The 15,502-nt window shown below is 44.1% G+C and overlaps 1 long non-coding RNA gene across 5 annotated transcripts; it reads left to right on the plus strand.

Moving 5' to 3' along the window:
* Window positions 1–10,542: 10,542 nt before the first annotated feature.
* LOC126517586 (uncharacterized) lies at window positions 10,543–13,817 on the plus strand. 5 transcript variants are annotated; one of them, XR_011891254.1, is made up of 6 exons: window positions 10,544–11,467; window positions 11,604–11,668; window positions 11,741–11,836; window positions 11,910–12,068; window positions 12,627–12,786; window positions 13,603–13,817. It is a non-coding gene; the product is annotated as an uncharacterized lncRNA (long non-coding RNA). The 5 variants fall into 5 exon arrangements; XR_011891252.1 differs by having other exon boundaries at window positions 10,543–11,467; window positions 11,604–11,836; XR_011891253.1 differs by having other exon boundaries at window positions 10,546–11,668.
* Window positions 13,818–15,502: the final 1,685 nt, after the last annotated feature.

The following is a 15,502-nucleotide window of genomic DNA, read 5'->3' on the forward strand; positions in this document are numbered from 1 at the left end:
CTCTCTGTCAGACTGACTCCCGACCCGCCAGTTGGTCGCCGGCTCGGTACGATGGCAACGCGTCGGACCAACGCCCGAGGCCGATGAGTAGCATAATTTAATTTTTATATCAATTCCTGTCTGTCGGTCTATACTTATAAAATTCTCACTAGGGAAATGTGTTATAGGTGAAGGTAATACATTGTTATGCTTACAGAATTTATACTTTTCGTGACTATTACATATACACAGCTGCATTATAGCGCAATGCGTTCAGAAACAGCGATATATGTGTGTGGGACCGTTTTCTGAAGCAATATGAAACTCGTCGTACGCGTAAATATGTGAATTAACCTGCCATGCTTCTTTAAGGGAAATTCTCGGGATGCTTGCAAGGATTAATTCTGTAAACATGCGGAATTTCACGTGGGCTGTGGTATATATTATGAATTTTCGCTAATTCTTTTTTACTGTAATTTAAACACTAAACTTCTAGAAATATTTGGGGTTTAACAAAGCAAACGTCACTAAATTAAACTTGTACCTACCGCCCTAAACATGGCCTCCGAGATGCCATCATAGAGCGCCGACGAATCTCTGGGGCGGAGCGCTGAAGCGGTTAGTGCGACCAGACATCGCATCGCTCTGTTAGCGCTGCCCTCGGCGCGCTGCCACGTTCGCTGCACTGCTAGTTTTCCTCCTACTCCCTCCCACAAGCGTCTCCTCTCCAGAAACGTCACCCCCCTCTTCCACCCGGACTCTCCGCCTCCGCGCCAAGAGCTGCAACACAGAGGCGCCTTCCCCACCCACTGCATTCAGCCACCACTAAAAAGAGACGCGTTTTACGATGCTTGGCATCTTTCTTTGCCTCCCTCAAGCTCCTTTATGCATCAACTAATAGCGCTTTCACTCGTGTGAACGACAAGTGCACCAGAACATACGTATGCTCAGCCTGAAGTTAACTTATGCGAATTATTACAGACTGTGGAGCTAGGAGTCCTTGAATTCCGCTCAGCAGGCAGTACCGAGCGGTGATGCTTTCATTCCCAAACAGAAAAACTAATGCAGGCCTTGCTCCACAGTGAATTTTTTATATTTCATTTATCACGGCAAGACTATTCGTATCCTCCTCTTTTGGATATTTGACGTAAGGAAAGTGTCAGAAAACTAGTTAAACATCTATTTACTACAGCTGGCGCAGATATATTGTTTACTCAAAATGAATTGGTCAGATATGAATTCACAATTTAATATTTCGGAAGAACATGCGCGACGAGGTGATAACACTGAACGCACGCTGAGCATTTGCCAAAAGGCGAACGCGAATTGTATTGAACCAAGAATAGAACTACGGTTAGGAAAATGCATATTATGTGGAAACCGCTGGAAACAAAAAAACAGTGGCGCAAGAAAAAAAGAGGACTAGAAACAGAATGAGCCCTGTGTCCTCGGCTTTCACGCCATGATGTTTCCCATGAGCCAAATAGCCCAAGCAAACGTTATGCGACATACTAAGAATTAACTTCCCCTAATAAAAGTGCTGATGTCTTCATTTTGCAGGAGATGACTGGGGAGTGCCAGGGGTTTTCTGTTCCTGCTTTGCTACGGGACTGTGAAACGTAAATGCATCAATAGTATAACTTCGGTGTTGCACCTACAGCAACACAATCTCGAAATCTCAGCCAATCTTTTCTTCCTTTTAGTAGAAATGATTTGGCTACTACGACGGCGCAATTCATCTGCTACGGCACCGAGTCCCACTACCCATTCTCTAAATTTTTGTTTCTTCTTTCAAGAAATGGTTTGCCAAAGGCTCGAGGATCCCTTTTTACGAGTGCGTCCCAGCAAGACTTTCTCTGTTGCACGCTTCTGCAGCAACACTTCGCGCTCGCCCAGGTTTTCTCGCATAGTTTCCGCGTGGGCGATTTTCAAATAGCAATGCAAGGTTTTCCCTCATGGTGCGGGCTGCCGATTTGACACTCGGCACGCCGCTTTCCGGTTTTCCAGTTGGGCTGGCAAGCGCTCTGTTAGGCACTCATACATAACAGACAACTGTATCCTCGCAGTAAGCGCGTTTCTCTTCGGTGCAACAAAAAATACGTTCCTTCATAAAAAATCTAACACGTATGATTTCGGCTCATATGTATATCTACAGCACACCGACCTCTTAATGGAATAGTGCTTTATGTTCAGATTCATGATTTATCATTCGCTATGTGCCACTGGCTGCGCGCAATTCAGTCTAATCCTTCAGACTGAGCATGTGCCATCTTCTTCGGGTGATTCGTGACGGACGGCGCGGCGCGGCTCGAGACTGTGAAGTCTCCTTTCTTTTCGAACTCGCGCTGCTGCTTACGGACGGAATGCTTTTCTCCGGAGCCTGAGGGGACGAAACTTGTTCTGGCCTTTTTTTTCTTTCTTTTTCAGCTTCTTCTTGGATCACTGGTAAAGAAAGTTGTGAGTTCGGCGGCAAGCGAACCGCCTGGTTTCTGCGACCTCGAATGTAAAGACGAACACAGCCCCCTCACTCCCCCCACCAACACGTCGCGCGAGAGCAGGCGCGGACCATTCATGCCGTGCAGGCGGCGATCATGTTACAGCGGGGCTGGGGAGAGGAGCGGGCTTCCTGCCGCCGAAACGCGCCGGCGCGCGTATACTACTCCTTGCCCCGCAAAACACACAGTGGAAAGTGCGTGATATATCCTAAGAATTTGAAAAGGCGGTAGCGCAAGAAGACACGGATGGAGACGAGAGGACAAGGATGGGTGCTAAACTTCCAAAAACATTTATTGTGAATGAATCACGAATATATACATGCTGTCCGAGCCCGGTGTAATCATCTGCGCATTCGTAAATATGCCAACTATTTGTCTGACAGCGTGATGGATGCCATGTTGACACATCCCCATGCTTACACAGCTTTTTTTTCCTCTCCTCCATCGATGATGGAAATAAAGTTCAAGTTCACTTCTAGAAATCGGTTCAGATTCTGCGATTTCCCGTATAACACGAGTTTTACTCTTCTTAATAACGAAAGTGTTTACAAGGTCGGGCGAACAGTCCCTGCAAGTCAGACAATGACTTGCCAGAAAACCTTCGAAATCTTTTCCTTCACGCGGATTTTTTTACATTGTTTGCGTGCTTCCTTAACCTATCATTAACACATCTCCCAGTATGGTACACTATTCCGCACCTTAAAAGAATTTCACAGACTACCCCTTATGCGTATTCAATAAAAGGCGGCCTGTGCTTTATGCCGCAGTCACGTTACTGGCTTGCTTCCGGGTCGGTCATTCTACAAAGCTTTTACAGCTTATGGGGAGCAGCGAACACTCGTAACGCTGAGCCACCTTTTCCAAATTGTGGGATAGTGTGTGAACGTAAGGTATCACAGCTACATTCTGCCTACGCTGTGCGCGGGTTTCGCACGTTTGTGGCTTTGTGCGCATATTTCTCAGCAGGTTCCCTGCAGTATTCTTAGCAAAAAAAAAAAAAAAAAGCCCTCCTCCATTGCACCCTGTGAAAGTGGATGTACAACGAAACGATTGCCGACGTTAGACGACGTTACTCAGAAACCAACCACCACTAACACCACAAGCGACGTACGTAACGCGGGCACGCATGTATACGGAAGTGCAGCATACATGGCCCCCGCCAAGCGCAAGAGCCTTATGGAACTAAATGAATCTTTGAGGGTAAATTGTCAGAAAATGCGTAAAATACAACTTAAGCACAAGCTTCATACATGATAACTTCGGATTGCAAATCGAGTATGCGGGAAAACATAATTCTGTTACGCGGAAACTGAAAGACAAAGCCCTTTTCTAGCTGCCATTTGAGGTCTGTCTGAGTGGCCACGGCCGGTAGGTGGTGGTACCGCAGATTAGTACCACAGAGAAAGGCGGAAAAAAAAAGCGAGCTCGCCATGCAATAGGCTGCATAAACATGCAGGGCGCCAGAAGAAAGGAAAAGCGCTTTTAAATTGAGGAGCAGTTAAATAGAGAACAAATCGGGGTGTATGCGGTTATAAAAAACGCACCTTAGAGACTTAAAAAATGCACCAGTCATTGAGAATTATGTTTGGGAAGGTTGCAACAGAAGTAAATCGAAAGGAAAGGGAGGGGGGCCGGAGTGTTCAAATGGGAAAAAGCATATTCAAAGTGTCAAGGGCATTCTTTGGTTTTCAGGCACAATGAGTGGAAATAAAACTTGGCTGGGCTTAACGTATTTATGAACGAGAAAACATTGCAGAGAGAAGAACCAAGGCTTAGCGGAATGCCTAAGTGCTGATATTAGGCGTTTTCGGAAATAATGCCGAAATTACCCTGTTAGGTGACATGAATGCCCACATACAGGATCTAGACGTTTATACCGACAACAACAGGAAGTTATTGCTGGACCTTTGTGAGCAACGTAACCTCGTTATCGTAATTACGGGCCGTAAATCTGATGGTCAGATCAGATGGGAAGTTGGAAATAGGCAATCGACTATTGGTTACTGTCTGATGACGGAAGATATTTATGATAAGTTCAGATCAGTTGAGATAAGTTGAGCCATTGGCGAGTAAGACTGTAGTAACACAAGGACTGGCCATAAACGCACCATTTTGAAAATGGGATATGTAGTTGTGAAGGAGAGCACGGAGCGAAGAATGGCCAGTCCAAATTTGAACGCTTAACAAATAACAAATATAGCCGCGGGAGTCGAGAAAGAACACGGCAAATGGCCAAGCAAAAAGTGGGAATACAATGAGCTTCTAAATGTAATGACGAGAGAAATTAGGAAGGAGAAGCAACACGTTTGTTGGAAAACAAAAAGGAAGTCAAAAATGCTGGTGGAACAGCGTGATACCCGAAGCGATCGATGAACGACAGAAAGCATTACGAGAACATAAGCAGGCATAGAAAGTGCAGTTGCCACAGGTTGAAGTAGACAGAAAATTAGAAGTATACCGGAAGAAAAAAAAAATCTATTGTTATAATACTGGTTCAAGCAAAGTTCAAAGGTGAAAGTGAACGTTGGTTGTCGGAAATACGTGAGAAAAAGAAGGCCGCGCCTAGAATATTTTGAAAACACACAAACTTATTAAGAAGAAAGTCTGGAACACAACAGCATGTCCTAGACTAAGATAAAAAAAATGGAAGGGGATGCGACATTAAATTACATCCGAAAAATAACGACCGAATCATTCCAAGGGAATGATGAAGTAGTTTTAAAGAAGAAGAGCGTTAACGAGAACCAGAGAAAATTCTAAAGCGCACAGCCATAGGGTTAGGCGAGGTTCCCGTTAGGCTGATTAGCGAACTAGGATCAAAAAGTAAGGAAGCTCTGTGGGAAGCAGTAGAAAAAGGCTTACAAGATAGGCGAATACCAGACAGCCGGAGACAAAGTAGAATGAATTTAATGTATAAAGATAACGGAGAAAAGAATTGAATTCACCCATATAGACCGCTGACCATTATATCGGCAATATACATGTTAGCAATACAGGTAATTAAATTACAAGTGCAAACATGGGCAGAGAATGGTATGGGAGAACTTCAGAACGGGTACAGAATAGGCGTCTGGATGATAACTTATTTGTTCTTATTCAGTGTATTGAAATATCCAAAGAGAGGAGACTGTTTTATGTGGCTTTTTTAGATATTACCGGAGCGTATGACAACGTAGACCACAAAATATTGTGGGATATTCTGGAAGGCATAGGCAACGACTTTATATAGCTTTTGACAGAGACCTACCTAGAAAATACAGTTTGCGTTGAATGGGGAGGGATGAGGAGCGAGAAGCAAGTTGATATCAACTAGGGACTGCTGTTTGTGATGTACATGGTAAGTATGAAAAGGGCGCTAGAGGGAAGCAATTTTGGGTTTTATCTCTCATACAAACAGGCGGTTAAAATAGTAGAGCAGTAGCTTCCAGGTTCGTTTTATGCGGACGACATTGTGTTGCTAGCTAACAAGCGGAGTGTTATGCAACGCCTGGAGAATATATGTGCACATGAAGGTGAGAATTTAACATTTGAAATTTAGTGTTAGGAAATCAGCTTTTATGGTAAACAGTACTCAATGAAAACAGTGAACAGACAGTATCAATACAGGGCCAGGAAATACCTCGAGTAAAAGAACACAAATACCTCAGTATACACTAAAAAAAAAAAAAAATCCACGCTTAATCTCACGGTAAACTGTGAGTTTTAGCGTGACGCGCATGTAAGTGAGGCGCGGATGACGTTTCAGGCACCCGTGACCGAAAATAAGCGTGACATTCCTTTGTGTAAGCATGAGGACAAGACTGCCTGCCATGGTTCTGTCTTGTGCGAGCGTGAGCGAGCCGCGTACGCGTGAGAAACGCAAATTACACGCTTAACATCCCGCAGAGCGCTCGCGTGGGAACTTTCCATCACCCATATAAAAAATCCGAATAGCGGATCCGTTTTATATCACGGGATCTGCGCGGAGCGTGGGCGAGGGAAAACAACGCTGTGTGTCTTCTCACTGCCCTGCGGTGAATGCGAAACTTTTCTTGGGGGGGGGGGGGGGGGGGGGGCTGAAGGAGACCGTGGTGTTTTGAAGACTGCACCCGGCCATTTTTCGTGTGGATTTTCCGGCGGACTGCCACGAGCGACGTTCGTTCATTGCAGCGCAGAGCTTCCGGTCTAATTGTCAGAGTTGGTGTGTATCGCCATAGTATCGCCACGCTCACTTCTACAGACCTTCATGGCGTACAACGCCGGTGGTGTCTGCAGACATTGTGCACTGTGCCGAGTTTACGAGAGTTTACGAGAGAGAATCCACCGCGGTCTGACGGCTCCAGCGCCATATGGATAATGGATATATGTAGCGGTCCCTCACCTGCTATTCATGGACGATTTAAATATACAGGTAAGAACAATACTCATGGTTCGCTTTTGTTAAATAGCGGCTGACTGCCAATTGGTCATGATTTCCGGTATGTGCTTGTATGATGTGTGGTGCAAAATTTGCCGTAATGGTGAATTTATTGAAAAGCGAGCAGTAGCGTTGATCGAAATAGATAGCAGTCATCATCGTGCTTGTTTAACAAGTTTTAACACCGGGCTGTTGGATTTTTCTGAATTGTTCAGCTAATTGCGCCGAAGTACCAAATTCACACCATTTCTATTGTTTTTAATTTATCTTCGCCAACTCACCGTTCTCTCTGTGCCCGCTGCCATTTCGCCTCGGGCAAGGGTGGCGAGCTTGGAGTTGTCACTGCATTTCGCACTGTGCTTCTTCTCATGGTTTAGAACTCTGTTAGTGACGCATCGATGTGGTGTGCCGTGTATGCCGTGTACTTGCCGCGTATGCCGCTCATAGTATACTGCGGCCTATAATGTGAAAATTCATAATTTTGTGAGCTATTTGTCGACTGACAGTAACCTGCATCTCCGAAGCGCTGCATGCGAGGTTGCAACCACACGCGCTACTTAATTTCTAACCTCAATTGCACTCTGCATTAGGATATCTATCTTGTGTAGCTCTGCATATTTTACATTTTTAGCTTTAAAAAGAGGAAGTGTGACTGTGTTCGATGAACACGAATGTACTCTTCCCGTTGCAGCTCTTGATTTCCAGCTGCAAACATGTCTATGTCCACAGTGAGAGTTCACGTGTGATAAGTTCACGTAGAATGCCATTCTTGTCAGAATTTCCATCTCCATTGGGTTTAGAATTAAGCGTAACTGCGTTTTTATAGCTCATTTTTGCTTCTATAATGAAAGCTTCTATCAAAAGCGTTGCCACTTGTGTTCGAACTTTTAAACTTTATTTTTATCAAGAGTATAATAGAATAATATCAGTTGCAGCTATGTGACTCACCTAATTGCGTTTTGCACATCGTTATTTTGTTTTTCAGGTCCCATTTGAAAGCAAATAAATGTTTGGAAGTAGAATTGATAAAAATGAACAAAATTGAAAATGTTCCTTCTGATCTTATCAAAAATACTGAAATTTTCTGAGCCTTCATTCGTCGCTTCAGAAGCAGGCTTGCAATGCATGCTCTCATTAATGCGGTGATTTGACCATTTTTCCCATATCCCCAAATTCTAAAAACTTCCGGACCGCAACATTTTAAGAGCAGTCAGTAGGAGAAATCTCAGAAGTGCAATCAATGTTAAAGCAGTGAAAAAGCAAGAGGTACTAGTTTAAACACATTTAGCCTAAAGGAAACATATTTTCATCTCTAAAGTATTATACTTTGCGTATAAAGAATTTTTTTTTTTCAGATAGCGCTAAGCGACCGTATAAGGTCATGCAGTGTCTGGGGGGAAACAAGGCTCCTCATATGCGGCCGTCAGCAGGAAAACGCTGAGATGAGCGATGACACATCCCTAGAAAAGGCACTAGTGATGTGCATATGCCTTAATGGTATGCAATATGTAACATATCCGGCGGCATATGGCCAATTTTAGTGCAAACAACTTAAAGCCAAGAACAAGCAAAGAAATATCATGGGTGCAAACTACATTAAAGGATTTGTTTACTGCGTTGCGCATTTAAACCAAACTCGTATAAAGACTTACGCTTTCTCAGTGATCTGAAAACGCTTTAACTTTAAGTTTTGCTTTTAAGCATCAACGTTTCATTGTATCATATTTTCTGGGAATGAATATTATGAATAAAAGATTTACCCCAGGATGAAATATGTCTCATACTTTTTTCGCTGCCTAGAATGTTCGTCCTTCTTATAGAAAGAGGCCAGTGAAAAAAATATTATCAGGTATCAAGAAGGCGCCGTGACCCTGCTTCAAGCCCACCAAATATGAACTAGTGTTTGAAACTTGTGAACGTGTCGGTGTACATATACAATTACAAGAAATAAAGACCTGTATCAGAATCTTTTGCCTGGCATTTATGTGGCATGAAAAGTACAAAAAAGCGTTCGCTTTCGTGTGGTACTTCTATGCCGGCCACCACACAAGCATGATGCATGATGCGCATGCATCATGCATCATGCTTGTGCGCATGCGCACTTCGTGTATATATATATATATATATATATATATATATATATATATATATATATATATATATATATATATATATATATATATATATCGTTTTTTTTTTTGTGAGACCGAAAGTCCCCTCTCATGTTATATTAGTGGTCGCATCATTTTGTGCATATACGCTAAGCGTTTAATTGGTTTTTTAGTGACGTGCCACAAGGGACCATGCACACTGTCCGACAGCCGCTGAGCCAATTCGTATATTTAAGAAGCTGTGTTGATGCAGCTTAGTCTTGCAGAGGCCGCCAAATTTAATGTCTTGTCATCGGTCACAAGAAAAGCTAGCATAATAAAGTAACGGGGCACGAAAGGTCTTCACGAGTGGTTCAGGCAGCAATTGAACAACACTTTGAAATTGAACCTTCAGGCCATGCGTTCACACGCGCCAGTGCGTTCCGACAGGCTGCGCAGTCCTTTGAAGAAGTGAGAGGCAGCAATTTTTTGTTGTTGTTGCTTTTGCGTAACAAATGTTGAAGGACGAATATATATATAATGACGGAATATATACCAGCTATACAAAAGCGATGACGGCGGTTCATCACACGGGGAAAAACAGCAACCATCACATACAGACGTCAGTGACAGTTCATCTGGCAGTTAGATCACCTTCCGGCTAAAGGATGGTTCTGTGTTTTGTTCCGGACTGATAGAACTCTAGTAATTAGAGTGAATAATGAAATCAGAATCAAATTTATTTTCGCCATATATGCGGGTGCGCATGCAACGACCACTATTATGAGAGCAAGAGTACGTGGAGACCAGTGTGCAAGTCGCAAGAAGAAGACATATCGCGTAAGTATTACATTTGCTTTACCAAAAAGCACAAGATTTCAATACTTCAAAAACGGATATGTTTGCAACACTATTGTGTCATTCATTATTGCTTTCTTCTTTTGTAGTTAAACTATCGAGAAAATAACTATTTAACGGGGAACAAAATTTAATGAAGTGGATATTGCATTAGACAGTTCTCGTAATAGTCATCTGAACTGCAGAAAGAGTCAAGCAAAATTGTTCGCGAACGGCGCGTTAATTGTAAACGGCCCTGTCGCAGCACAGAAAAAATCGTCAAACGAACTAAGCGCAGGCGACTCGTGGACTGTACAGTTCTAGGAAACATTTCAGTTGAATGTTTTCACTGGGGAGGGTGAAAGAAGCGATTATACGAAGGCGAATTGTGAAGAGATGTCAAAATCTGCAATTTTTCTAGCTATTGTCGATTCGTCTAAGAATAATTAAGGCTGCATGCCAATCAATGTAAATCATAAAATAGAGCATTTCTGCTGTCGACGTGGATTTGATTGGGAAGAACTAGAGTTAGATCAAATTCTTCCAATTTTCGCTCAATTAACTAATGACGTTCAATAATCCAGCAGTTAAGAATTAATAAATTCATGGTATATCATGAGTGTTTTTTCAAGCGCCGTCTCCTGTGAAGCATATCTACCATTTTCGTGCAAAGCTCTCTGGAAAGCGTATTGACTGTGTATGCATGCATGCACCTATCGAACTTCGTGCACATATACGGTAGACGTGATGCTTTGACGATAAATACTTATTAAAATTCAAATTATTTATTTCTGCCTTGTAAAGGTACAGACAGCAGAGGCGCAGAAAAAGCTGTCAGATACAGATTGACAAAGCCGCAGCCCCCTTTCGCTTGGCAGAGCCTTTACAGCGACACTTTTAAAACAAAGACAATTGCACCCGGTAATAACAGGTATACAATACTGAGCAAGTACAAAAGGAAACCAATCAAGATTATACGATATTTGTACAATACTCCCAAACAAGAAAACAGAACCTACATGCTAACGTACATAGCACCCAAAGTACTGTTCGACACGTTGAAGAGGTCAAAATTATTGTTCACATAAGGTATATACATATTCGTATAGCGCTACCAATCCCTGCAAAATATAGAACGCAGATTTTCATTACACACACGCACGCACGCACGTACACAGCACACACACCAAAAGGAAACGGCAACGCGCTCACAGGAAGCGCCTGAAAAACGAAAAAAAAGGAAAAGTGTGGGGAACCGAGGTCGTCTTGGGCTGTCGCCTCTCCCTCTCCCAGAAGGAATGAAGAGGTTCTTGGAAAGCAGGGACGGGCGATTCTCTCTGTCAGCATCAGCTCCCACCAGCGAGGACGGGGCGAGAAAGCGAAACGGGACTTTCCTTGCTGTCTATTTTTTCTTCGTCAGGCCAACGCCGCTTGCTTGCAGGGGCGCAGGCGAGTTCCCGCCAAATGGCGCGGGTGCGTGAGTTGCCGCCAAATGCTAGCTCTGGATGCCAGCTCGTTCCGCGTCTCATGGTAGACTAGTTGGTGCATTTCTGTTATCATGGACTGCGCATATAAACGCAAGCTACACAAAAGTGACAAGGACAAGAACAGCGCAAGCCCTTTACATGCAGTGGAGCCGCCGTATCTCGCCGTTCAAGATATGCGTACTCGTAAGTGGCATTTTAATTTCACGTTGTGTAATGCATGACTGTCTTTTTCAAGTGAACAAAGGTCGCTTTGTATTGTGTAAATGGTTTTGCAACGTATGATAAACTCCTTGTCTTTCGGGCTTATTTTTTCTGACAGGAAGAAAAAAAAAAGAGGCTTTACATGAGAACGGATCAAGCGTTCGAGAGTTGGGACAGAGAAATGTGAGACGTACTTTCATGTATATATTTCTAATATTATTTTTTCGTCTTGTATTCTCGTTAATTTTTCTCTAGGAAACGCTGGAACGACACTGCTTAAATTGAAGCACAGTACGTGTGCGAATGACCTGCTACGCTCGGAACTGTTATCACCATTCGGGAAGAAATTGGGTAAGACGCCTGTCTGGTTATTATTGCGGAAAAGTCATAATTAATTAGAAGTTGCTTTCGTTCCTTCCCACAGATGAAAAAACATAACTGTAAATACCTGTATGATATACGTCTGGTGCATTGCAGGTAAGAATGGATTGTGTGTGGCGCGCTTCACCGCATGTGGACTAGAGTAGATCTAGGAACATCAGACAAGAAGACACGTATGTGAAACCCTGCGGATAGCCCATATGTAAGTTCTTCCTCAATTTTTCTTTTGTTGCATTTTCGTAGTTTACGTGTAATACTTTGTCACCGTGGTCTCGACGTTATGTATACCTATACATTTGTCTCGTGGCAGTCTGCGTGCTATTTTGTTTGTGCAACTATGTGTTGTATTCATTTATCGCGCTGCCTGGATGGTTTTTTTTTTTCACTGATATTCCGACCAAAGTCGGTAAACCTATCCTTCCTGTCCTCATGTTTCCTTGGGCGGCTCTAAAGCGTATCTTAGAGGAATATTTAGCTTCAGATTCCCGCATGGAACAGATGGTGAATGACATGCTGTGTTTTCTTTTTAGAGAAACTATGTATTCATGTTTAATATTTGGTTGATTTTCATTTTGTCATTCATACAATACCGCAGCCATATGCCATTCTGTCATAGAACGTTGTTTCTAGATATATTTGTTTTATGTGGTTAAAACATTTAAAACGAGAGCGTTTCTTATCCTGGCCATTATTTTTTATAGACCACGATAATCACGTATTTGGATGTCTGGTTTAACTCTACGTGCGCTGGTTCGTGCAGGTGAACTTTTTTTCCAGATACGGAGGAACGGACACCGGTCGTGCCGTGAGCACTATTCTGCAGGGCATACTTCCAAATGAAGCTGCACTGCAGTTCAGCTGGAAAGGGTCGCAGGGGAGGAAGCACGCCTTCGTGAAGCTCATGGCCATCACGAATATAAGTAAGAAATATGGCATAACAATCAGCTTTCTAGTGCACGTTGCGAACATCGGTACCAACTGCATGCTTAGTTTTTTTTTCTTCATTCAAACAAGCTGCTGCTTATTGCATCTTGCTGCGTCCAGTATTAGCATTTTCTTTAATAAAATAATGCCGTAATAAGTGAGTTCTACTTGCGGCGTCCATATTTTGCCACTGCTTTTGAGGAGTTTGTTTTGCTTCACCATATAATATATGCTGTATATGCTGTTTCTGCTTTAACCCATGTATGCTAACTATTTTCTGCAAAACATAGACCTATCATCGTTGCCATCATGTCAGCAAGTATATGTATCATGCCATAAGCTTCCCCTCTTGCCTCTCCAGACATTTACCTATTCACCTCCTTGTGCCGCTTGGCGCGCTCCGGGCTCCGGCGCGTTCTTTGTCTCGGCGTTTCAACTCGGCTGTTTCATACAGTGCTCACGGGAAGCAACAAGACCTATCGTGGTGTAAGTAGCCGCGCTACCTATAGACACAGTAGCCACTGTGTATGCGTGTTTTGCTATGGTTCCGTGTTCAGTTCCCCCTATTGCTAACGACATATAAATTACCAACTATCCGGTACTTACACGATTTGTGTCGTCCAGCCACTCTTCCTGACAGCTTCGATACTGATTTGCACGTCCCTAATATTGCTTTGTTGTCGTTTCTTTAATGTTTCGTGGATATCTGACTTATGATCTTTTTGATTGTTTCACTTCTTCAAATGGAATGCGACTCACCAACTGAACTATAAAGCGGGGGCAGCTTTCTTATATGTGCCGCTTTTTTGCAGCATCTGTGAGGAGCACGTTCCCTGACGCTTCACTAGCATCAGTGGCTGGAGTCGCAAAACGCTGGTTGGTTGGAGCAGCTGACAGGGATGGAGGCCGGAATGAAAGAAGGCGCCGTGACCCTGCTTCAAGCCCACCAAATATGAACTAGTGTTTGAAACTTGTGAACGTGTCGGTGTACATATACAATTACAAGAAATAAAGACCTGTATCAGAATCTTTTGCCTGGCCTTTATGTGGCATGAAAAGTACAAAAAAGCGTTCGCTTTCGTGTGGTACTTCTATGCCGGCCACCACACAAGCATGATGCATGATGCGCATGCTGTTGTAAATGCATGATGCAAAAGCTACGATTATTCGGGGCGTCAAAAGCAACGTCGGCTTTCAGCACCGGGCCGGTGCAATGCCGACCATTATTGTCGTCAGGGCCATGGCTGGCCCGCGTGTGGCATGCGCTCGGCTGCGTTGGCCAAATAGAATGGCCCTACGGCTGGCCGACTGACTACGTACCTAAAGCCTTGGTAGGCCCTCGTATGGGACGCCGTCGGCCAAGTCGGCCACAGTGGTCGGGCCTACATCGATTGCCGACGATCGGCCGACGTTAGGCCAATGTCAATCCCCAAAGCTGGGCCGCCCTCGGTTGCCGAGGTCGGGCCAACCGTTTTGCAGTCGGCCGGAGACGTCGGGCCGACTTTTTGCCACGGTCTTTTTGTTGCTTGGGTAGTCTGCACTCGTTGGGTCGGCTTTATTTTCACGCAAGCTTGAAGAACGTCCGTCTTTCCACCTTTCTCTGCGCCTTGTCTTAATTTCAGAGGAAGTTTTCAGAAAACATGCTACGGAGCTGCGCGCTTTCTTTTTTCGGCGTGACACCAAGCGCACACGGCTTTCTCTACGTTGAAAATGCTCAGTTTCGCGTTCCGCACAGCCCATGCTCTAGTGGCGCCATCTGGCGGCGTCGACGTGAGATGCCACACCCGCGGGCTCTTCCTGACCTCACTACCCCCTTCCCCCTTCTCGTTCACTATACCGTCATTCCCATGGCGGCACGGTGCCCCCTTAAGAAACTCCCATAGACGGTGGCGCCAGATTACCCTCTAGGTGTTATAGTGAGAAACTCTATGCCTCGAGACCGGCCGTGATATACCCATAGAGTTTCCTACAAAAATTACTAGAGGGAACTCTGGCGCTGCAGGGGGATATGGGCTGGACTAGTTTTGAAGTGAGGGAAGCTCGCAGTAAAATTGAGTATGAAGAACGGCTGAAGAATATGGACGAAAGTAAATGGGCTGGGAGAGTGTTCAGGTATCTGTACAGGCAAAACATTGATTCACAGTGGAGGAAAAGAACTAGGAAGCTTACCAGCAAGTATGCGGCCTGTGGGGTGGGCAACACAGCAACAAAGAAGGTCAAGGGGAAAGTTAGAGAGGCGGAATTAATCTCATGGGTGGCGGCAATGGAAAAGAAACCTGCCATGAGTAACTACTTAAGAGGAAAAAACGAAATCAGGAAAGAAACCATTTATGATAACTCAAAGGGAAGCTCATTACTTTTCGAAGCGAGATCGGGATGCCTTAGAACACGCACCTATAAAGCGAGATATAAGAAGGAAGAAGAAGCATGTGCTTGCTGCGGTAAAGCTAGGGAAACGACGGAGCATATTTTATTAGAATGTGAAGACGTCTACCCAGCGGTCGATTTAGGCACCACTGCCTCCTTGAAGCCCTTGGGTTCAGCGGGAGCAGTGGTAAAGCTAACAGGTCCGCAATAGACATTAGTAAGAGGCGATTGGAGGATTGGTGGAAGAAAAGTAAGTAAACGACAAAAGACGGAGACGTACAAAAACACAGTTCGCAATAGGGGATCAGAAAATTTGGACGTGTTAGTTCATAGTGTTTTTTTTTC

Source organism: Dermacentor andersoni, chromosome 11 (assembly GCF_023375885.2).
Source record: "Dermacentor andersoni chromosome 11, qqDerAnde1_hic_scaffold, whole genome shotgun sequence".
Lineage (NCBI taxonomy): Eukaryota > Metazoa > Arthropoda > Arachnida > Ixodida > Ixodidae > Dermacentor > Dermacentor andersoni.